General features: G+C 39.3%; 1 protein-coding gene across 8 annotated transcripts in view; it reads left to right on the plus strand.

Annotated features, from left to right (window-relative positions):
* The window catches only part of dab1a (DAB adaptor protein 1a), a 687,756-nt gene that overhangs the window by 647,114 nt on the left and 14,435 nt on the right, over positions 1-26,207 (plus strand). The gene's annotated exons all lie outside the window — the stretch shown is intronic.

Consider the following 26,207-nt stretch of genomic DNA (forward strand, 5'->3'; position numbering starts at 1 on the left):
AGATATTCTGATACAGGCAGTTGTTAGGAGAGAAAAAAATCCAACAAAACAAAGCCTAATCTATTCCCCAAAACCATTGGATTATTGCAATTCAAATCCAGAGAAAAGATTTCTTCATCTCAAAATCTTTAAGTTTAATGTTGTTGATTTTCCACAGTTCTTTTCTGTGAACTGAAGTCTTTATATAAGAATACTTAAAACTAAAAGTTTAGAATTTTTCAGCTTTTGAATATCCTGAAGACTTCTAGCTAAGCACCCTGTATCTGAATGATATAGGCAATAACTTTTCTACTGAGGTAACTGTGTTTTCTCTGAACTGTTCTAGATTTGTTTTTAGGAGGACAGCTATACTTACTTCTGACCCCAGTCAGGTTGTCTCCAAATTGTCGTAATACATTTAACTTCTGGATTTTCTAAGGTAAAACAATCCTTGATTATCCTTAACCAAAAACAAGCAAATGGTCTTCACTATTGACCACGTGCTGTAAAAGCAGCACAATACAAATAATCTTCCATTAATTTTCTATGAGTCCCTGCTCTCTGACACAATGCTTGTCCCAGTGGCATCCTAACAATCCATGATGGGGACAAATAAATAGCTCTTTAATGCAGCCACCCTTAAAAAACCTAGTTCAATAATGATACTGAAGTCTGTCACTGAGATGCAGTCGTGCCTCTGGCACATAATGCTAAAGCCTATTTCCAGTACTACTAACTAGGGATCATTCCCTGTCCACCACACTCACCATACGGTATTACCACATGAAATGCCATGGTGGACTGAATAAGGTCATTGATGCACGTATGGCGCTGCATTCAAGTTTTTTGGGCTGACCAGGAGGACAGTCAGCAGGGAATGTAAGCCTGTTGCCCTTTAAATGAGGCACTAGTACTTGCTACAGTGTCAGTTGCTACAGCTTCTTCTATAATGTTTCCTAACTCTACCCTGTGAATGGATGACCCTCGTGTCTACTCATCATTAATTGGCTGGTAATTTCACATGTTAGCAACTAATTAATGCCTAATTGAAACCTGCAAACACTCCTATTCCTGATCTTGGGGCCTGATTATCCACAAAATCCAACCCATGCAGAAAGAATATCTACTCAAAAAGAAAGCAAGAGGAGGGAACACAAAAGCAATCACTAAAAGACTTGATGAAATGTTTTCTGCTGTCATCTTGGCTTCGCAGTTGGTGTGAGGAAATAATATTAATTTTTCCAGTATAATTATATGAAAAGTAAACAATTTCACAAGAAAACCAAGTAGACTTTCCTTTTCTGTGTTTTGAATCTTTTCAAAAAGTATTTTTTTCCTTCAAGAATTTATTGCTGGTATTTCAATTCACTACCTTCTCCTGAAATTTCTTATTTATTGCCATAAAATTGGACAGCTTCTAACCTCATGGTCTGCACATGATCAAAAGAGTCTGACTTTCAGTCCATGTTTTTTTTAAATGTTACGCTTCTCTACAATTTTCTTCTGTGTTTATTTGTTATTGATTTTTTTTTCATGTGTAGTTTCTGGGTCATTAGCCCTGATTTTTCAACTGACCTTTGTCATTGTTCCCTGCTGATATTCCAGATTTATTTTGTATGTCCTTGTTCACATCTTATTTCTAGTTTCTGCTGGAGTTTTGTGCCTTTCTTTTCTCTGTAGATGTGTGATGGACACAGATGTTAACCTAAAAAAAAATCCCAAAAACCTGACAGTATTAAAAAGCTGACAGCCTGTAGAAAGCCAACAACTCAAAAGAAGCCTCAGATGGGGCCATAAAGTATGCAAAAATCAAACATGCAAATGATTATAAATGTTTGCCTCAAATATCAGATTATATCCTAGAACTAAATTATGCAATAATATAAATAATGGCAGATTGTGGAATAATGCATTATTTTCAAATTACTGAAATATAAATTATTTTAAGATTATTTCACATTACTCATCAGGTATAATCAATAAAATACTATTCTTTAACATTTCTGATATAAGTTACTTAATAACAAATTTGGAAACACATCTTACAAACTGTATGTTTAGTAACACACAAACTAAATATTAGCTTGGCCTGGCCCTGTTAAAACATTTTATTTTCTATTTAAGTTAAGATTTTCCCTCATCTCTCAAATATTGAATAAAATTATATTTGTATTGTTAGTCTACCAGATTCTCAGGATGTAATCTTCTGTATTTATCCTGTGCTAAAATAGTAGAACAAATTTGGTGATTGGAAAGCTGATTCACCAAAACGTTTTTCCACAGCCACAGCAAAATGTCTCATCAGTAGGTCCCACATCCAATCAGGGTGAGTGAGCTGGATGAAATGCTGAAGCAAAAGAGAAATCCTGGAAATGTACACAATTATAAGATTGAGTGGTATTCAAGAAACCATTGGGAAGCAAGAAGCTGCAGACAGGAGTCAAAATATGGGAAAGCCAGTCTTCTGTTCTTGGTCTCATGCTTAAAGGTTGTGTCAATTTCAGTGAGACAGTAAACCTCTTCCCTGAGAATGGTAGCAGGAAGCCAGCCAGCCTCACCAAGCACCTGTAGCTGTTAGTAACAGAGCTATTGCAGCAAGAGGGTGAAATGCAGGCCGAGTCAAGTAGCAGGTTTTAGAATTCAGTGGCAACCTGAGGTCTAACAAGATGTTTGGCTCTAATTTGCAGCTTGCAGGCATCGTTCCATCACTTCCCAGATGTTCTCCTGCACAACATTCCTCTCGTTAGTGCATTTTGCTGTTACACAGATATCTTGCACTCCAGTCCACTCCTCAAATCTCCATCTGAATAGACAACACTCAAGCTCCCTGTCATGCCACAGTCTTCTCATACCTGATCGTCACAGCTCTATCACCAATAGTTCTCCTCCTGCACATGTAACATTTTGCCTTTTTTCATTGCAGAAGAAGAAAGTCCGCAGCACCAGCCAGGAAGGCAACCAGGGTGGACCAATAGACATGGCCACCTGAACCACAATGTAAGAAAAAGAACTGCCCTGGCCCTGGTGGTAGATGTTGGAGTGGACAGAGACCAGGTTACTAATTGAGATTAAGGAATAACCTGAGGAGTTCTCAATACTCTATCAGACTACACCATCATATTATTCCTATGCACAGTAACACAATGCAGAGAACACACAGTTTGTCAGGTACATCACAGATAAATAGATATGTGTTACATGTGCGCAGAATGTGGTAGACACAGACAACACAGTGGAAAGTTCCTGTCGAAAGGTGCAGGACATTGTACGGTCTGCTCAGCTTTGCACAAATGCTAAGGCTTCAGAATTACTCACAAAATTAGAGTTTGTGGAACAGTAATGAGAAATGTGTGTTTCTGTCAGCATTTCCAAAAGCATTGTGCATCCTCATGCAGAAATTGGAGGAGGCCATCTTTAGCATGAGTGTCATGATGTCTCAGAACTTTGCACTGATGACCACCTGAAGAGTGGCCAAACATATGGAGGATGAATATGGCAGACAATTGAATGCATCCTGAACTATATCTGTGCTTCTACAATCTGAAGAAGGACTCAAAATGTTAACTCTGGTCTCACTCTCTCACACAGGTGCTGCTCGACCAGCTGAGATTTTCCAGCATTTTCTGTTTTAATTTGTTATGCAGTTATGCAGTTAATCACTTGACTTTTTTTGTCTTCAAAAAATAATGTAGCTCCTCATGAGATATATAAAAAGCTTTAAAGGTTCAGACTTTTTTGCTGAATTCCTTGATAAGTTTAACTTAGTGCTTCCTTTGCCTTCCTCCCTGTACTGATCTCTCCTTTTAAAATCATAGGCCTGAGTTGGAATAGGGTTCCACAAGATGCTATCTGTTGTAAGATGCCTTATTGAAGCCACTATCTTTCAGACATTTTCTCTTACACTTGCACATTCTTACTTGCCATCAACAATTGCTAAAGGAGCCAAGGGGTAGGAACCTTTGCTATCTATTCCCCTCCAGAACTTTGTGTCACCTTTAACACTGACTGCTGCTTCAATTTAGGCGAGAATGTTTCAAAGGTTTAACTTTGAATTCCTCATTTCTGTAGTTAATTCCACAGTATGTTAAACCTGGGACCTGTTATAACCAGGTGAGAAGGGGTGAATGAGCTCCCCATTTTTTAATTCCCTTGGTTCACCACAATAAAGTTTTTAAAATTCTTTTAAACATGCCACTATATTACACTTCACATGCAGTTTATTAGTTCAAAAATGAAGGAACCAATTAAAAATGTTTCTTTGACCGAAAGAAAGTGAAATTTTATTGCTTACAAACCCCCCAAAAGTAGTAAAATGAATTATCAAGATTACAAACGCTATAATGTTTAAACAGGGAAGTGGCTCTGATACAAAAAGCAAGACCATGAATATGCAGTTTAAAAATTTCTTATACTCCCTGAGGTATTAGGCCTGAAATGCAGTTCATCGTGTATATCTACACCTAACTTTATTGTGGTTTTTCAGGCTGAACAGTCGCGAGGCCTGCTTCATCCCAATGTAAAGTTTCTAGTAAGGTGTAAGTCAGTGCTGGAGATGTGGATCTGAGTAACTTGTTTCAGTCATTTTGATAACATGCTAATTTCAAATCAAGTTGAGTCTTGCTCAGGAATGGTTTCATGTACAGGCTCAACTTGTGGTCAGATGAGCAGTGCAGTCATCTTAAGTCAGTGTTTTTAAACCATGTTTTAAATCCATAAAAGGTCCCAAGTGTAAAAAAAATCAGATAATGAAAATCAAAATTTGATAGTCCAGTTTAATGACGATCAAATTTTGTGTCTATCGCTCAGTATCTCAGCACATTAGCACATTTAATCCAGAAACTTGCTGGTGGTATGTTTCAGTACGACACCATGCAGCCTATTTAATCGAAGATTTATCTAGGTCTCCGGCTCAGTCACACACAATACAGCACATTTAATCTGCGATCGTGCTGCCTGCGTGAGTTGGACTCAAATGATGTGCTTACCTGTTGGGATCAATGTATTTGCACTGATGTTTCAAATCTCAGATCATATGATGCTTTTAAACATATGAATAATTGCTGTAACTACAGAGTTTGAGGAATTGGCAGAGTCAGTTGCAGTTTAAATTGGACTTTCCTGAGGAGAGATTTCTCTTACTGTTCTGAATCTCTTGAGAACAGTAGCTACACCTTCCACCTTCATTAAAGCAGACTTCCTGCTAACTAAAGGAGGCAATGAACAATAAAAGAATGAAAATTAGAGCAATTAAGAGTCGTACCTCCTTTCAATCATCAAATTGATACTTCAGTAAGAGCACCTCGTTTTATTGGACATGAAAAATCAATTTTGAATTGAGTTGCATCATATTTGTTGCTGAAGTAAATACATTATAAATTAAGATCAGTTTTATTCCTGAGCAATTACAGCACTGGCTCACAGCCAGTGCCAAACACAGTTTCAATTTTCAGTGCACAGATTTCGTTACAAAATAAGGTCCATTTCTCAAACATGAAAATAACCTTACTCCTACAGAACGGTTGACCATTGGTAGTGATTGATTAACACCTGAATAAGATTGATAAGGTTTATGCCCCTTATTAAATAGATTAGCTGTCTGCAGCATGGAGAATGTAGTAAAGTAAGGAAGACTAGCCTTTAAAAAACCCAAAGAGCTGGGGATTCTGGACATCTGAAACAAGAGCAGAAATTGCTGGAAAAATTCAGTATCTGTGGAGAGCAAGCACAATTAACATTGTGAGTCCAGTGACCCTTCTTCAGAACTCAGACGATTAGTATACTGCCAGCATTACAACATACTGCACTTTGCCACCCAATTATTTCATAAAACTTTATAAAAGGACATTTCATTTAAGTGTTTTATAACTTCTCCTAAATGTGTCCCTTTTCCATATAGAACTTGTGTTTGCACATTACAATCAACTCTTCAAATCACTACATATTTAATTTTCCAACTGTCCAAAAGAAAATCTGATAAAACTACCAATAGGTGTAATTCTGTCATCTGCCAGTACTCAACTGAATTCAGTGGAGTCCAATAACTTTGCAAAGGAAATTTATTAGTTATTAAACTGAAAGTTATTAAACTGAAAGAACTATGCCACAGGATTTCACATTTAAACAAAACATCTTTACTGTGCAAGGGTGAAACAAAGCAAATGCTGCTACCTTTGCACTATATTTCATAAACACTTATTCTTCAAGCCTAAAGAACACTGCCTCTTCTGCTGTTAGTTCCATCTAAGAATTCCCCGATATTTTAAAGGATCTTAAGGGTTCGTTTACTTCTCTTGGAACCAAACAATGGTGTTTCACAGCTTTTAGAAATTGACTTTGATTCACTTCAATGTTGCCATAGTTCTACGTGATTTGAGATTTTTTGGGGTCATTCCACAAGCATTACATGTGGCAACCCTCCAAATCTCCTAAAAGACCTCACAATTGTTGATGGCCTCTGGATTTCCTCACCTCAGCTCTGCATAGTCTTACTGCACTATTGCTTAAATCTCCCTTGGTTTCTGATAGCACTCTGCTATTTGCCTATTGCTCCAGTAGGCTCTAGTTTTGCATGTCTCAAACCTGCTTCCAAGGCTGACTTCAACAGCCTTCCCTTGCAAAATCACATAGATGAAACCAAACCAAAAGGTTATCTCCTTGCATAATCTATTTTCATTGCACTTTGTCATTACTGGAATGTTCCAGGTAGAAATTTAAATGATTTAGCACCAACTCTTCAAACCTTCCATTTGATCTGCAAGGTGGATGCTTTAAGATCTTCTCTTGTTTACCAATTGTTTTCCAATTTTCTTTGATCTGGACAATTGCATGAATAATGTAAACCTCTAATAAGAATGACTGCAATCTTACCAGGCTTATTAAGAAGCTAAAAGAAAGCCACGTGCTATTTATTGTTCTCGCACCGCTAGCTCTAACACCTTAAAGTAGTGTGAACCATTTTTTGAACTGTAATTATCTTTGGCATATTTAGCAATTTCTCAAATTAGATTCTTTCATTTGTCTTACTTTTCAAAACTAAAATCCCAAGCTACAAGTTACATCCCTAAAATATTTGAATCATGAAATTACATACTTAATTACATGGTGGAGGAGAGGGGGGAAATGGTGGCAATTTAAAACTAAATTATAAATCTTGGCACTTTATCTCTGGAGCAACAGAAACAACTGATATTGTTAAGTAGAAGAGTGATGGACATGCAAATCATACTTAGTTTAGTGCATTAGGGTATATTAGATTAAATAGTGCATTGAGATGGAAGATGGTCAGGAAGATTATGACAAAAATTAAGCTGCAAGGGGAGGCAGTTGTATCATGGTATTGTAACTGGATTAGAGATGTAGTCACTTGGGGACATGGGTTCAATTCCCATCATGACAGATAGTGAAATTTGAAATAAAATCTGGAACTGATAATGGTGGCCGTGTAAGAATTGTCAATTGATGTAAGAATCCATCTGGTTCAGTAATGCTCTTTAGGAAAGGAGACGAGGTCTGCTATTCTCACCTAGCCTGTCTTATTTGTGACTCCAGACTCACAAAAATGTAATTTACTGTTAATTGCCCTCTGAAATGGCCAAGAGAGCCAATCAGATCAACGCCAATTAGGATGGCCAACAAAGGCTGGCCTTGCCAGTATGCCCCAGCCACATGATTTTTTTTTAATAAAGATTATAAATGTGTAAAATAGTATTTTGGACTTTATGCCTACAACCATATGCTGAGGACAGATGTGGACTGTGAAAAGCTGAGGGGACAATGGGTGGATGCTCTGACATTTTGTTTTCGCTACAGTTTTACTCCTGTGTTTCACCATGGATCAAATTTCTGCAGCAGTCCCTCAAGTTGTCTTCTATCTACATAGTCGTTTCTTTTACCTTCATTTGTCAGCTTGTTACTAATTTGTTTGCATCATACCTTTGAAGATAGAACTTATATGACATATTTCCAAGAGAAATAGATTACATTTGAGATAGTTAATGTAAGATGTTATATCAGTATATCTGGAGAAATATATATCATTAATAAACCTGGAGGAAAAAAAGAACCGAATTATCCTTGATTTTAGGACTGACAAGTTGATCTAAATATTTCTAAGGATGTTAACTTTAGATGAAACTAGATGAGGCATTTCAGTAGCTATTAGCATATCCAAGCTCAACTCTTCGACAATGCCAATCACTACTAGCTTTTGGTTAGTATTATGTGTTTCCAACATTCTCTTTCCTTGACTGAAACTAAAGGCCCATTTGGTCTACAATTGTAACAGGAAGCCACTAGGGTTGTTTAATGTGAATCATAAACACAATATAGTTTCTTATACGATAGCAGTCAGGAACAGGTACTAAGTTAGATGTTAGTCCAAAGATTATGAGAATATCTATGGATTTGGGTCTTCACTCTACAAAATCCTAAAATATTGTGCCTTTCCAATTCCCAGTCATTATGACATCATCAGATTGGGTTGAGCTTAATGTATTTTCAAGCATTAACTCTTTCAAAAACATTACCTTATGCAGGAGCAAGTATCCTGCTCTCCCTTCTTCACCAGAGATGATATGTGGTCATCCAATTGGAGAAGTTGTTTCCTGATAAAAGCATTAGCAAATTATATCTCAAGATCTTCCACACTCAAGGGTCCCTGATATTGAAATAAGTTTCAGAGCAGATTCAGACTATTGAATGTATATGAAAAGCACATGTGTATATCGCTTTGTTCCTGGTTTTAAAGTGCATTAGTCATCTATTATCATAAATGGAAGTGCAAGTGCTATAAATTCTATTGTCACACGCTGAGAATTAGGTATGTATAATAGAAGGGCCTATTATAACGGTGGCTCAATGGTTAGTGCTGCTGCCTCACAACACCAGGGACCTGGGTTTCATTCCAGCCTTGGGTGACTGTGTGGAGTTTGCACATTCTCCCTGTGTCTGCATGAGTTTCCTCTGGGTGCTCTGGTTTCCTCCGACAGTCCAAAGATGTGCAGGTTAGGTGAATTGGCCAAGCTAAATTTCGCATAATGTCCAGGGATGTATAGGTTAGGTGCATTAGTCAGGGAAGGCTTTTATATTTGGGCAATCTCTGCAATAAAATATTTCTGAATCCTATGTTCAGCTGTTCTTATTCTCTTTAAAGAATATGTCTGTTTCTGTGGGGTGGGGTGGGATGGGGTTTGGTGTGGACCTAACTTATGATCTGCTTTTATATTCTTCTAAGAATTTTATGAAATTCACTGAAAATAAATGGCAGTTTTATTAATCATATTTACTCTGTTATCTAAGCAACTGTTATATTTGAGAAAGACAACATAAAATGGTATATTAATAAGGCATAGCACTTTGCAGCATTCAAAGTGGTTCTGGCTGTGTAATTTCCTTGAGATGTCAAGATGATGCACTTAGCTCTTTGTTAGTATTAGCATTTAATGAGCATCCGTATACTGGTGAGTGGAGCGCAGTGTGTGTATTTAACCACCCATGAACAGAGCTTCACTTTCCTCACCAAGAGGTAACATAGATGCAGCAGCATCATTCAGGTTGGTTGACCCCATGTCGGGAAAAAAAATTAAAACAATTTCCTAAGTCTGAACAACCCACTTAAATTGTAATCCTGTATTGGTTTCAAAAGTAATGGGTTGCTGATTAACTGGTATAAAACATCATTGGTAATTTGCTGTTAATATCTGCTGCAGGCTTTAGTAATTTCTCCCTATTTCCAACTTATGGACCATCTAACTACAGTTCATAAGTGAAATACTTCGCATTGGACAGTCTAGTTGTGATTATGAGCTGGCTCATGCAGATTGCAACTCCATCACTTTTCATACAAAAGAAGAGAGCTCCACATCTTTGATAATAAACTCTGATCAGGGTTCCTTCAGAACTGCAGAGCTTTACTATCATTCTGGCATTTCTCTTATACTGCTAAACTGTCATGACCCCTTTTCACAGCAGTCAAATGCATATCTTGGAATTTAAAGGCCCAGAGTCACAGCTAACTATTTTGATAGCTGCTGTCAAAGTAAGTAAGCAAGCTAAGTGTGAAGTTAGGGCAATCGTCGGGTCACAGGTAGGGTGCCAAATAAACCATGTGCCAAAAAAGTATGGTGCCATATAAATAAGGTCACTTGGTCGAGTGCCAGATAAATATGGAGTTTCGGGATTGAAGGTGATTTAACAGTTTGGATCAGAAATTGGCTAGCTGAAAGAAGACAGAGGGTGATAGTTGATGGGAAATGTTCATCCTGGAGATCAGTTACCAGTGGTGTGCTGCAAGGATCTGTTTTGGGGCCACTGCTGTTTGTCATTTTTATAAATGAACTGGATGTGGGCGTAGAAGGAGGGGTTAGTAAATTTGCAGATGACACTAAAGTAGGCAGAATTGTGGATAGTGTCGAAGGATGTTGTGGGTTACAGAGGGACTTAGATAAGATGCAGAGCTGGGCTGACAAGTGGCAAATGGAGTTTAATGCAGAAAAGTATGAGGTAGTTCAGTTCGGAAGAAGTAACAGGAATGCAGAGTACTGGGCTAATGGTAAAATTCTTGGCAGTGTAGATGAACAGAGAGATCTCTGCGTCCAGGTGCATAAATCCCTGAAAGTTGCCACCCAGGTTGATACAGTTGTTAAGAAGGCAAATGGTGTGTTGGCATTTTTTGGAGGGGGATTGAGTTTTGGAGCCATGAGGTCATGCATTAGCTGTACAAGACACTGGTAAGGCTGCACCTGGAATATTGCGTACCGTTCTGGTCACTAATTATAGGAAGGATGTGGAAGCTTTGGAAGGGGTTCAGAGGAGATTTACCAGGATGTTGCCTGATATGGAAGGAAGATCTTACAAGGAAAGGCTGAGGGAACTGAGGCTGTTTTCATTGGAGAGAAAGTTGACAGGTGACTTAATCGAGGCATATAAAATAATCAGAGGGTTAGATAGGGTGGACAGTGCAAACCTTTTTCCTCAGATGGTGGAGGCTAACATGAGGGGATATAGCTTTAAATTGAGGGGTGATAAATTTAGGACAGATATGAGGGGTAGTTTCTTCACTCAGAGAGCAGTAGGGGCGTGGCATGGCCTGCCTGCAACAGTAGTAGACTCACCGATGTTAAGGGCATTTAAACGGGCATTGGACATACATATGGATAATAATGGAACATTGTAGGTTAGATGGGCATCAGATTAATTTCACAGGTCAGCGCAACATCGAGGGCCGAAGGGCTTGTACTGTGCTGTAATGTTCGATGTTCTATGCTCTATAAGTAGGATGCTGGCTTGGTAAGGTGTCTGGATGTCAGGTAAATGGATGCCAGCTGGATTGAGTGCAATGTGTATGGGACCAGGTAACTCATGCAATATTCAGGGTGAATCGAGGTGGGCAGGCAAAACCGGATCCCGTGACTGTCGGTAAGGTGGTGGGTGTTGGGTCAGCAATGGGGTTTGGATTCAGCAAAGATGAAGACGGGTCATTATTTCTCAGGAATTGAGCCACATCAGTTCTGGAGCAGAGAAAGCGAGGGACAGGGGTAAGGGGAATGGATCCAGAGTGGAATAAGTTGAGATAGGGAAGAGGGGAGTTGTCTGGAGCCTGTGAAGAAGGATAAGCCTTATGCCCGAATCGTCGATTCTCCTATTCCTTGGATGCTGCCTGACCTGCTGCGCTTTTCCAGCAACACATTTTCAGCTCATTTCGGACATTAACCCTTCATTAGGAATGTGGAGAGATAAATGGGGGTGTGGGGCTGAGGGAAACATAGGTGGGATGGTGAAAGATGGATGCAATGTCATTTTTTTCATCTGGAAATAGCTCCAGTGCTTTCTGTACACATGCTCTTATTAGAGTGGTCAATGGTGCTCAGGAGTCTGCTTTCTCTCTTCCCATGCTCTTTGCAGTTGCACTAACCCCTCCCTTCCAATGTCAGCATTGCTGTTTGGTGTGAGCTGCCTTCCCTCTTAAGTATTATCGATTAATATAACATGGCCCATAGACATTATTTTCAACCTTTAGAGCAATAGTGGCATTGAATCTGCAGTGATTCTCTATCCACTCCAGATCTGACCAGCTCTTCAAACAGACTAAACCCTGCTGCGCTTTTCCAGCAACACATTTTCAGTTCCGATCGCCAGCATCTGCAGTCCTCACTTTCTCCTCCTTAATGTCCAAAATGTCAACTCTCCTGCTGCTCGGATGTTGCCTGACCTACTGTGCTTTTAGAGCACCACACTTTTTGACTCTGACTAGGTAAACAGATTGCTACATCTTCCACATCCTGCAGGCAGATCTGCAGCCATCAATTTCAAAGGATGCACAATTCCTGCAACACTGAAGAATAGTGAAGAAGGCGTTTGGTATGCTTTCCTTAATTGGTCAGAGTATTGAGTACAGGAGTTGGGAGGTCATGTTGCGGCTGTACAGGACATTGGTTAGGCCACTGTTGGAATATTGTGTGCAATTCTGGTCTCCTTCCTATCGGAAAGATGTGTCTTTTCCCTGGGATTGGGGAGTCCAGAACTAGAGGGCATAAGTTTAGGGTGAGAGGGGACAGATATAAAAGAGACCTAAGGGCCAACTTTTTCACGCAGAGGGTGGTACGTTTATGGAATGAGCTGCCAGAGGATGTGGTGGAGGCTGGTACAATTGCAACATTTAAGAGGCATTTGGATGGGTATATGAATAGGAAGAGTTTGAAGGGGTATGGGCCGGGTGCTGGCAAGTGGGACTAGATTGGGTTGGGATATCTGGACGGCAAGGACGGGTTGGACCGAAGGGTCTGTTTCCATGCTGTACATCTCTATGACTCTATGACTCTATGACAGCTACACTGAACTTCCTAGTCACTAGCTCCTTTCAAAGCTCAACTGGAGACCTGTGTGACATCTTCATTTGCCAGCCCACAAGAGCAATCATAAATTCACAGACACTCTAAAGCCAAAAGGAAAAACCAGTAAAAGACCTCATGCTTGGAAATGCATTTAATGTCATTATAGGACCTCCATTTTGAAATATATAAGATGAGGCAAACCAATATGTGACATTTACAGATTTTCTTATTTGTTTCTTTCTGACTAGGAAAGCTAGTCAGTTTGTACAGTTCAGCATGGACCTAACAGCTAAACTGTCTGATCCTTAGGATTTGCAGTGGGCTTTGGCTTCCCTCAGGTTTCAGGCACTACACACCATAGAAGAAGGAAAGATGTTTCTGGAGCAGCTGTACCAGAGAATGCTCATTCCATAGACTGACACTACACAATGCTTCAATGTAACCCATGCATCAGCCACGGCCATCATTGAACTGACAATTAGTTGTCGGAAGATGTGCTTCCATTGCCTGGGCCATTCAGGAGGAGCACTCCAGTATCTCACTGAGCAGGGTCTCCCGAATAATAGTTGTTTGCTGTACCCTGCACAACATAGCTCAACAATGGGATGAGAAATTAGTATGTGGGAGATGGACTAGATATCTGTCTCATTGGACAAGAAAGAGGGAGTCCACTGGAGGTGCTGAGAATGCCAGTGCTGCTGCTATGAACACTGTAGAAGCCTGGGCAGTTGTGAGATAAGGCCCACAAAAATCTAATAGACACTAAGTATGAGAACGCATGCCATTATTTGACTATTAATCAACATTTAGAAGGAATAATCAATTGTCATCCATCACTATGTTGCCCTAAATGGAATATTTATTAGTTAGGCGTGATACTGTACTTTGTCTACTGGTTATACATTGCACTTCTCTTTGTTCCTTTCACACCAATAAATTTCTGGTCTATTTGCTAGACAATGCATCAGGTTGTAGTGACATGTGCTTACACGGTGTTGGTACTTGTTTAACACAAGGCTTAATTTGCAAGGGACATTCCATTATCACAAAGATTGAGAGAGACTACGCCATGCTGAATAGCTAATGAAATAAAACCACCTAATTACTGTTCATGCTGTTAAGCAGGTTTCATGCTCCCTGATGACACTGTTGAATGAGAGCCTCAACACCCTACCCCACACTTAAAACACATGAGGGTTGAGGCTTCCCACATACATGGAGTGAGAACAGAGGAAAATGTAAAAAACTTGTGCATTTAATTTACAATAAAATAGTTCAAAGAAGATAAACATCCACACCTCAAAAGTGAATTCAATATTCTTTCATGTTTATGTCCCTTCACTATGCCTGTGTTGCAGCTGAGTTGCTGCAGCTCTGCTGCCTGCATCGTCATCTTGCCATAGATGGGGTTTGGTGAGCATCCACGGGGCTTAGGGGGTTTCATTAGTCTCCTGCACAGGTTCAGGTGCAATCTCTGAGGCCTGAACCGATGGAAGTGTCTGAGTGTCTGACAGAGGGGAGTTGGTGTGGCAGGGCTCTTTTCCTGAGAGGAGATATCTAGAGTGCCTGTCTGTTACTTCTCCTCCATTTTAGTGTGGAAAGTCACTTCCCTCACTTCTTGAGGGGATGAAGAAATTAGTATGAAGAAATTATACCCCCTCTTGCTGTTCTAATGAATAAAAACTTGCATGGATAGTGCAATGGAGAGAAGGTCTCTGGAGACATCCAGTCAATGTTGACTGTTCTGCTGAACCTGACCGTCCATAGCTGCTGCCACCATGTCTATGGAGGCAGTCTTCTGCTTGCAAGCCAGAACCATGACCTCGGTCAAACATGGGCTGACTCCCCTGCCCTTCATTCTTCTCTCAGCGTGATCTCTGGCACCTCAAGCAGGATGTTCTCCCGTGTGATTTTGTTCTTTTGATAGCTCATGGATTGCTGAGTTCAGAGACTCTGCTTCTGTACTGGGTTCAGAAGGGGCCTGTTCTCGTTCAGTCCTCAAAATACAGAAAAGCTCATCCCTTCCTTTCACATCCATCAGAATGTAACGCTCCAAGCCTATTCTCAATACATTATCGACAGACATGGGTGGGGATGGATATCTTGTCAGTGCATCCTCTAAGAGTCATGGGTGCTCCCCGTCAGATGCACCACCTGGCTTCACAAGTCTGCAATTGCTGTCTGGAGGCTGCAGAGCCAAACAAAGATATGTTAGTGACCCAAGGTGTCACTTTACCAATGGTTGCATTCAGACTGTAATGCTTAATATGCAGTCATGAGAAGCTGCTTTTACATTTTCTCATGGCATAAAACGACAGAACTATAGAAAGGTTATGGTGGAGAAAGAAGCCATTCACCCTCCTGCTCTGCATTGGCCAACAAAAAAAAACTAGCCATTCAATCATACAAATCCCACCTTACGGCCCCTTGTCCATAGCCATGTAGGTTATATTACTTCAGACGTAGTTCCAAGTAACTTGGAACGGTGTAGGTGGCTGGACATATTAAATCTTTCCTTCAACACAGTCCCATTCCCCTTGCTCTCCAGGCAGCTCAGCACCCTGCTTCACATGTAGTGAACCACAGAAATCAGGCATGCCCCTTCCTGTCTTGGCATATCTTTCCAGTCTGCATAGTCAAAGGAAGAGGCATTAATAGACGTGAGCATGAGTACATGAACTGTTTGCCTGTATTCACAGAGACAGATACAACTGAGATTAACTGTGTGCACTCTGAAGACAATGGTTTGGATCCAATTATGATTCAGAGGGTTCGAAAGAAAGAGCTGGCATTTATGGATTTAAATCTTAATACGATGTGTGGGCAGGATATTTATCTGTGGTGTTGATCCAAGCCATCTTTGTGGTGACGTTGTTGTCCCATTCGAGCTTTTGGTAAAAAGGTAAGCTGTGTGTATGTTCTCTGAGTTGTGATGTAAGGTTAGCGAGCTCATGATATGCAAACTGTTAAGTGCTATAAGGCCCATTTCTGGTGAAGCATGAAACAAGGCAGAAATGTGAGATGCAGGATAATTATGTTGCTTTTAATTCAACATTGGATGCCTCAATGAAGATAGAGACATTGATTAGACATGAGGCATATGACAGAAATGTCTGTCATCGAACCGAATGTGTCATGGCTCTGTACAGCAGTACATTTTCTATGGTAGGCCACGGTCATACGGATATGGAGAATTTACTACAGTGGCACTTACTCTGGCAAACTGCAGGAGAAAATTCATCATATTCCCTGTCATGTATCTGTGTTTGTTGCTCAGCCACCTCCACCCATTCTGCCTTTATCAGATAGGATGGTCTTGTGTTACTATTCCTGGGGAATAGGATGCCCTTGTGCACATGCACACCCTACAGGAGCAAATATAGGAACTGATCAATAAATTTTGGGACTGAGGGCCCAGACACAAGGCCAATTGCTGATCCCAGGATGCAGAAAATTAAATGCTGTCCAGGTGCCTTTTAAATATGGAACCCAGAAGACCCTGGCAGGGAGAGGTTGCGAGGGGTGAAATGGGTGCATAAAACCTCCTGCCCACCTGCTAATTAACTTATGCCTTTACCCATGCATTCATCTCATAGGTAATGAACCTGAAAAAATTAATTGCATGAGAGAACCCAACTTTGGGACTCCCATTTTGCAGGCCTGTCATGACATTTATCTTGAGAAGAGATATTCCACCCTTAGGCTTACCTACAACTTTAAATTTTCAAAATATACAAGATATGAGGAGTAACTATACATGTTATGTAACTTGAACGGGTTCAGAAAAGATTTACAAGGATGTTGCCAGGACTGAAGGTCTTGAGATATAATGAGGGTCTGAATAGGCTGGGGCTGTTTTCTCTAGAGCTGAAAAATGTGTTGCTGGAAAAGCGCAGCAGGTCAGGCAGCATCCAAGGAGCAGGAGAATCGACGTTTCGGGCATAAGCCCTTCTTCAGGAAACCTGAAGGATTCTTCAGAAAGGATTCCTGAAGAAGGGCTTATGCCAGAAACGTCAATTCTCCTGCTCCTTGGATGCTGCCTGACCTGCTGCGCTTTTTCAGCAACACATTTTTCAACTCTGATCTCCAGCATCTGCAGTCCTCACTTTCTCCTGTTTTCTCTAGAGGATCAGAGGCTGAGGGGTGACCTAATAGAGGTTTATAAATTTATAAGGGGCATGGATAGGGAAGATAGACAAGGTCTTTTTCCCTGGAGTGGGGGATATCCAAAACTAGAGGGCAGAGGTTTAAGGTGAGAGGGAAAAGATTTGAAATGGACCTAAGAGGCAACGTTTTCATGCAAAGAATGATGTATGTGAAATGAGCTGCCAGAGGAAGTGGTAGAGGTTGGTACAATTATGATATTAAAAAGGCATCTGGATGGGTATATGAATATGGAGGCTGACAAAGGGGATTAGATTTGTTTAGAATATCTAGACGGCATGGATGAGTTGGACCGAAGAGTCTATTTTCATAGTGTATATCTCTATGACTTTATAATTAAAATACCAAGCTCACAATTCAGAGGCCTGAGCTAAAATCCAAAATGTGAATTTAAATCTGTCATGACCTTTTGAATTAATTTCAGGAATTCTTGAAATAAAAAGTTGCAATCAGAAAAAACAATGATTAAATTATCAGATTAAATCACTCATTGCTTTTTAGGTAACAGAGCAAACCATTCTTACCTAGATGTGACTCCAGATCCATACCAAAGTGTTTGATTATGAAATGGCTAAACAAGCTACTAAGTTATCTATTCAAGAAGAAGACCTTCTCAGGTGGACTAAGTATAGGCAATAAATACCACCAACACACCTTGCCACAAACACAGAAACATTCAAAAGTTGATTTTTGAAAAGAAATTGATGTGCAAAAATTACCACATAAACAACTATCAATTGTCATCAATGCACATTGTTTTCAATTCTTGTCAATATGTTATTTAAATTATTTCAATTAACTGGCATTGATGGAACAATTTTTAAAACTTATTGCTCTATTAAAGATTATTGTTACTTAATTGTATGCCAAAAACTTCCTGTGCTTATCATCAAATTTCTTTGCTGATGCCTTATCTATTCATTTAGTTTGTCTAGATCATAGACTCTCACTGTTCATAGTCTCCATTCTCTAGCATTGAAATGGTTAAATCAGTACACTGCCTTCAAAAGGCCAATGAAAAGCTTCCTACCTTCAGTCTTTCAAAAATACATTCATTTCATGGTTTTCACAAATATTGCCACAGCAAGTATCTGAACTGAGATGAAGCACTTATATCTCCTCCAGAGCTAAAGCACCTTCAAAGACTCGATTTCCTCTTTTGTATTTTTCCCAAATTGTCCTTATCTCAATGACAGCACCTTGCAATTATATGAAATCCTCAAGTAGAAAAATATCCCAAGATACTTGAGTGGCACAATAATTAAATTAAAATGATTAGTTAAACAAGAAAATTTTAAGAACGCTCTTTAAGGAGGAAGGAGAAGTGAAGAGGTCAAGAAAGAAAATGGTAGAAGGCACTGCTGCCATTTATGTAGTAAAGAATTAAGAGAGAAATAATGAGGGCAGAGTGAAAGAAACAGAGTATATGGTAGGGTAGTATTGGACAACTAATGTAATTACATAAGTTAGGAACAGTGAAGCAGTGAAGGAAATTGAATAGGAGGATATGAATTTTTATATCTGAGATTTTGGGGAACATTAGCAGATAGAGGGATAATGAGACAGAATTTGTTTGGACATGGACAACAGATTATTATTGATGAATAAGAGTGGAAAGTGGAACTCTGTAGAGTTAGTACTAGCCATTAGTGCCATTTTACAACACTATAGCACCTCCATTTTCTGATATTGACTCCCTGGTTGACAAAGATCCATTACATTAATAGTGAATAGATCCCATTAAGATAGTTAGATTACATCACAACATATGAATTCAATTGTAAAGGTCCTTGTTTCACATTCAGAAGTGTCTTATGGCACAATATGTTGTCATAGCAGTCAGCAATGTATAATGTGATGTATTGTAATATTGCTGGAATGTCAGCAAGCATAGAACTCAGACAATTTTGGTCTGAGATCTTAGAACAGTGTTAGTAGTTATTGTTTCTGATAAATTTCAAAACAGTTGGAATCAAGATTTCAATTTTTGCTGGACATAATAAAAGGGTTAACAAATAAGGAAATGCTCAGACTGTATCATACTGATAGTGGTGTTTCAACAAAGACACTAAGTAGCTATGAACAGGATTATCCCAACTACAATTTCTATGAATTTTGCGGCCCTCATCATTGTAGACTCTTTGACTAGTCATTCTGTTGTTACATTTCAGTTTCAAGGGCCACTCCTGTGCACAAGCCTTATACCTCTTTCTCCCTTTATATCTTTCTCTCTATCATCCCATTTGTCTCCTCAGCTACCTCCAAACTCTGCTGACTCTGAGTCTTCTGTCAGAATGAAATTTTTTATGATCTCAAAATTTCAATTCTTATTCTTCAATGACAATTTTTATTCACTTGCTTTTGTAAAAAGTGACTGTTCTGTATTCAAATTCTTGAAAGGTTATTAATAAATTAATAAAGGTTATCTTGATATCAGGAACCTACTTAATGAAGAAAAGTTGAACTTAGGCTATTCCTATTAAATAGAAATTTTAAGCTGACCTTTTTGAAATGTTGAAAGTAACAATGTGTTTTGATTGACAGTTGATCCAGTCAAATTAGTCAAAGTTGAAAAGTCCAAATTGAAAAAGAATTTAGGAATAAAAAGGGAAGAATACATTTCTAACTGTGACCTTTACAGTCGTAGGTGGCATTTAGAACCCACTGTTCACTTGTCTACAATTGATATGGAAAATCAGCAATCTATTCAAACAGACTGTATTCTCCTCACATCTCTCAATTATAAATGCTTCTAATCTTGTACCAGTTGATGCTGCTCTTGGCACAATCTAGATTGACTGATTGAACTGTACTTAGATTCCTTTCCCATCCAAGAAGGCTATTGTTACAAAGTACTCTGGTTTAATCCCTCAGGAGTCCCAGTGTATGGAATAAACAGTGAGAAAGGTTAAAGAGGAAACCTATCTGTTCTCTAAAAGTCAAATGGTGGATTGCACATTGATTCAAGAACAAAAGTGTGTAGAGAACACATATTTAGAGATGAAGACTGAAAAATAGGGGAGCCACAGATAGAGTACCTGTGAAGAGAAATCACTGAAAGGAGGTCATACATGAATTCATTGAATAGCGGAGCAGGCTTGAAGGACTGCATGGCTTACTTCTACTCCTATTTTATGTGTGCATATGGAAGAGAGAATATTGAGTGAAATGCAAAAGGATAGAGAGGGGTAAAATGTGAAATATGGAATTGAATCTAACGTGGAGAGTGGGCATGAAAAAGACAATGGAATGTAAATATATAAAATAATGTGAAGGAAAGCTTTGTGTTTGCTTAAGAGACTTACTGTTCAGATATCAGATTGAGCTGTAACCTACTCACTAACCCTGGGATGGAGGAAAAGGCTGACCAGGTTATGGAGATTTAGAGAAACTGAACTGTAAATGAGGAATTGTTAATTCAAGATATACCTTCATCAATCTAATCCCTGGATTACAACACCACTATCTGTCCATTTCAGCAGTCAAATTAGTTTCTTAATATTAGACTCATCAAATTACAAACAGAAGGGATACAGCTGCTGTAGGATTTGTAACTAAAAGAAGACTTTTTGAAAGAGTAAGGTAGCTTAAAAGTATGATTATGCTTCTATCTAATTTAATTATTGAAAACTATGTTTGAGAAATTTAACATGATCTGCGGAGAAATTTGATTAATTTGCTTATACAGTCGGTTCTTCTATAACATGATGGTTGCACTCTTGTGCAGCCCTATGTTATAGAAAAACCACACTATAGAAACAATGCTTAAAGTGTTGGCAATTCGATCATATTACAGCCAACACACCTTTTAAAAGTTTGCGCTCTAGAAACAGTGTCCCCAATTTGTCAATCATGTTACAGCGAATTTGCATTAACAAAACGCACATTGTAGCAGAATCACCTGTAGTTATTCTCCAGCAGACTGTATCGTTTATTTTCCTGTATGTTTGAAAGATGTCTAAACTATTGAAAGGGCTGGCTTAAATTTCAAGGTTTGTTGAAAGATTGTTAGACATTTTAAAAGAAAGTAAGCTGTGTTATGGACCAGGCCAGACCCCCTCAAAACAATTCAAGTAGCCCAAACCATAATTTTGCTCGTTGTTTTAAGCAGGTATTAGGTGGATATTCCAGGAGTGATGTAGCTGACCCAACCACTTAGTTTTAAACAAAACAGAATTTGTTTGCAAAATTACCAAACAAAAGAGAAAAGAATATAGAATAACAACCTATCTGAAAACCCAACAGATTATCACAACTTATTGATGCTGTTCCAAATTCTTGTAACAATCCCTATAGACACCCTCAGCAGAAAAAGTAAGATCAAACATAGGTTCTTATAGGCGAGAGAGAGAGATGGCAGAGGGATTCAGCATGGAAAAGAAAAGCTGAGCTGGGAGAATTGGCCACTCCCCTTTCATTATACAACATTTTACAGTTTTTTAAAAACTTGAAAGCTTTTTTGCCTGAGGAAATATCTCTTAGCTATAATCAAATTGGCCCTAAAACCCTTCAAAGCTAGACTTTTCGGAATCACTGCTTTTACGACCTGTCTGAAAATAAAAGCCAAGGATAGCATAACCTTGTCAAAGGAGCAGCATTGTCACATCTAACATTCATTGTAAGTGCTGTTTACACTGCTGTGTGTTCAATCAAAGAGGCAAGGAAGATTTGCATTCAAGGTGGAGCCAAGGATTGTGTATGAATAGAGATTTGGCTGGCAACAAGTAACTACTTGATTTGTGAACTAGTGACTAGTTTTTAGTGACAAAGGCTTTCTGCCTGCCAGCAAGTGTGTGTTTGGCTCCCAAATAGTCTGCAAACAACTTAGGGATGTGAATGAGATTGGCAGAAGCCATTAGCCCTCTTGGATAAAAAGAACTGTTTCAAGAAAAATGCATCTCAAGTTTGAAGATAGCCAGCTTATTTTCCCTCATCAGTTCCTGGTATGCTGTGACTTTAAATGAATAGGTCAATGACATTTTCCAAGTGTCAACCAGTCATCTTGTGCCACTTGCAAATGAGTGAAAGTACCTGGAGAAGGGAAATTGAGAACCAATGCAAAAAGGATCATCTCAGCAAAGTCTGTGGACAGGGCCAACATACTGCCTTCCCAGTCTTTCCCTCCATTTATAACATCCACTTTGTGTGTATGTCCGTATATGTGTGTAGAAAGGGAGTTTATGAGTTGGCAAAAGTTTAAACTGATAGAATAATATGTCAGTAGTTCACAATTGTTTATCTGCAGTTAGAATCTTCTTACTTCCAGTAAATTTTAATTCTTTTAATTCTAGAAACCTGGTTTGTGCTGTCTGTGAACCTGGTTTCTGCTGTTTGTGAACCTGCACCTTAAAGTCAGGCAAATTGAGTAATTTGGCATCTTTGTTAGAATCTTTAAATTTTGTGATGACTCCAGGAATAGCAGGGCTTGATTTCCAGCCAGTGATGATAATGAGAGTAAAACTGTTTAGATTTCATAAACTGGTTGCTATAATTATTTCCTATCTCTAGTGTTTGGAATGGGCTGACTATCAAGAGTTTTCTTGAGCTTATTGTCCTTTTCATCAGTATGCTATTTTTTAATGTTCATTCATGGGATGTGGGCATCACTGATTAGGCTAGTTTTCATTGCCCAGCCCTAATTGCCCAGAAAGAGTCAATGACATTGCAGTAGGTGTGGAGTCACATGCAGGCTGGATTAGGTAAGGACGTTAATTTTCTTTCCTCAAGGGTATTAGTGAAGCAGTTGGATTTTCTAACAATTGTCAATGGTTTTATGGCCATCATTAGACTTTTAACTCCATTTTTATTGAATTCATCCTCCACCACTTGCATTGGCAGATTTGACCCCAGATCCACAGAACATTAAAGTGAAACAAAGAACTGTGGATGCTGGAGATCTAAAACAAACCAAAACAGAAATTGCTGGAGAAACTCAGCAGATGTAAAAAAACAAGAATTAACATTGAGTTCAGTGACACTTCTTCAGAAATTGAAGGATAGTCACAAGATTCAAAATGTTAACTCTGTTTTCTCTTGGCAGATGCTGCCAGACCTGCTGAGATTCTCCAGCAATTTCTGTTTATGCTTGTTCCCCAGAATATTACCAGAGTCTCTGGATTAATGGTCTAGCGGTAATAAAACTGGGCCATCACCTCCTCCCAACTTGCATTAACTCTATGATTGAGGTGAACTATCCCAATAGTAATTGCATTATTATGTCATTTACTTGCAAAAAACTTAATTGAAACTAAAATCAAGAGGTAATTACTTCTCACATATCTTAAGCCGAACTTTGCTTGGTTTAAATTGTTACCATTTTGAGTGCTGTCTTAGGCATTTTGAGGTTATTAGTCACCCTCTATTAATTTTCAAGGTTGACAAAGATGAAGAAATTGAAGAAATGTACTTACGCAAATTAAAAATTGTGAAAGACATTATTATGAAAAGCCTCATCTACCTCGGAATAACAGCTGCATCTAGAGGGTCAGCTTTTATAGGCTCACTGACGATACCTGACGGTACCCAGTTATTTCTTTACTTCCTTGATTTTATTACAATGCAACAAATTTTTGCATCAGTAAAGAAGATTGTTTCCTAGTCCTGATTGTCCCAGGGAAAGAGGCATGTTGGCAATAGATAATAATGCATTTGTCTGCAGACAATTAATTGACATGGAGAGAGTTGCCCTATCCAATTGAAGATGAGGCATAGACTCTGGATCAGAGACATTTCAGTATGAGAGGAGTAGAGGGTAGAAAATGAGAGGATACTTACCTCAGTCTACTATGTCATTGACCAACTGTTTTCAATCTTTAATTAAAAATAGATTTTGTGGAGTATGGGGAGGAAGGCTGCTGATGGCCACCTGCCTCCAGGCAGTTAAACTGCTACTCATTGCATCAAAAACTCCCACTCAGCCTGCTGTAAACCTTATTAACAAAGTCTATCAATGAGACTAATTGGTTACCTGCCTCAATTTGGATAGATATCTGTGCAGGGGTCTTGTGGCTCAGTATAGGGTCCCTTCATTTTAATGAGAAGGCCTGCATTCAAGTTCCACCTGCACCAAAGATGTATCATAACATGTCTGATTTATTTAAAAAATATCTAAATACCCGCAAAGGCCCTCAACCTGCCTCAGCAAAAATGGCCAGCATCAGTAGCAGGGCTGGGAAATTAGCCACCACCTGACTGGTGCTTCTGGTATTTTCAGACCATGTCTGTTTATTCTACACCTCTACAGGGTCTAAAAGTCCAGCCCCATGTCTCTTCTGTGAAATTGCCTCACTGATACGAATTCACAGTTGAATCAATGCTCACCAGTGTACCTGTATATTACGGGTGGGCGCAGGAAACAGATGATGCCCAGATGTCGATGAGCTGGTGATTGATGGCGAGCCATCCAGGAAAACATTGGAATAGTCAAGCTTGAGGTTTACCATCTTTCATATTTGTAATATCAAATAAATGGCATAAATAAGGATTAAACCATTGTTGGTATTATATAATGACGTTTAGAGGAGTCCAACTTAAATCTGTTTTGCACTGAGGCAGCCAATTATTTCATTATAATTAAGGTGTACATTTTAAATATATAGTTCCTAAATATGAAGACATGATGTGACAGAGTACTCCTAACAATTCCTTCGATCTACATCTTTGGTCTGAACTTCGATCACATTTTGATAGTTAGTTGCCTCTTAGTCTTCAAAACTCATTGGCTAAATTGAAAAGAAGTCTGAAGTCCAGTTTCATTTATACCTATCGTCTTGCTATTCTGGCATAGGGGTTGCCCTGTGTTTCCCATGTGCCCAAAAATGGACATATGTGAATTTCCTGATGAAAGATGGCAGCACTAACTTTCTGCCCCTTATTCTCATTCCTTCCTGCCATCTGAATGACTCTGATATTCCAATGTAGTGTTGAAAATGGGCACCTCTGAGGAAACTTAGCCGTCTATCCACAATATTCAAATGTCACTATCCCCACAATTTGACATATATTCAAATCAAAGTAAGTGGGTGGACGAACGTTACACTTTGGCATTATTGTAACAATGAACAGGATTTCTTGAAATTCAAGGCTGTAATTAACAGTATATTATAGAGGTCTGAGCAATGATGACTAAAGCGAGATGTGTGGCAAAATCAGGCAAAAAATGTGGCAAGGCCCATCTTAATGTGGGAAGCAACTTATGCCATCTTTTATGCTTTTCACAAGTGGCTTGCAGAGATTCTTGCTCGGCAGCTGTGAGATGCCAGTTGATGGTGGTTATTGCTTGTTAAACACCTCGCTAATGGCACAGCTCACCTCATTAATATTCAGGATCCCTGATGTTAGGCACCTCCTCACCCATACATGCTTACTATGCCCTATTGTTAGCTGTCTTCTCCTGTAACAACAGAAAGGAAGGGAATTAGTGTGGTAACAGTAGTTGGCACATCAGTTAATGCTGGTGTGAGGAGGCAGTCCTCAGGGAGGGCATGCAGGGACAGTGGTATGTGAAGTTGGGGTGAACAAGAGCAAGTAAGGGAAGGTGGTGCATGCTGTAGTAAGAGCAGCAGAACATTGGTAGGGGAATGGGTGTAGTGGCAAAGATAGAGTGAATGTGATATAACAAAGAGAAAAGTATGCACTTTCCTTGGTGGAGCAGAGAAGGCCATTGACCCTGTGACATTGCTGACCATTCAATCACTCTGGAGGTGGCACTGACCCAGGTGGTGACTTCAGACCAAGATGTGATGTTGTAGCCCCCTCTGCCAATCCTCCACCAAGAGGGCAGCTCACCTCTGGACCACTGCCTCAAGCAATACCTCTATACCCCTGTTGGAGAATGATGGTGGTACCTTCCCCTTCTCCACCATATTCGGACTTTATCAGTGAGCAAAGCAGCTTCAAAATACCAGTGCTAGTTCAGATGTACACGGGCCTTTTAAAGATGGATCAGACACTGGCGCAGAATCCCAGTGATTAGAGGGAGACTCAATGAATATCGTGTTGTAGGATTGGCATATGGTAAAATGGGTGGAAATCAGACATAAGGTATGCCACAGGAGTGCGGTAGGTAATTAATGAGGCAAGTTTGATAAAATGTTGCAAGAGGACTCGCTAAGCTTTGCAGCAAATAACCCTGTAAAAAAGCTCAACACAACTCAAACTTAGTCCTATGTTTCCATACGCTTTTTAAATGCTTTCAGAGAAGTCGACACAAATAAATAGTCCAATACCTCCCCC

The sequence above is a fragment of the Chiloscyllium plagiosum genome, chromosome 11 (genome assembly GCF_004010195.1).
Source record: "Chiloscyllium plagiosum isolate BGI_BamShark_2017 chromosome 11, ASM401019v2, whole genome shotgun sequence".
NCBI lineage: Eukaryota > Metazoa > Chordata > Chondrichthyes > Orectolobiformes > Hemiscylliidae > Chiloscyllium > Chiloscyllium plagiosum.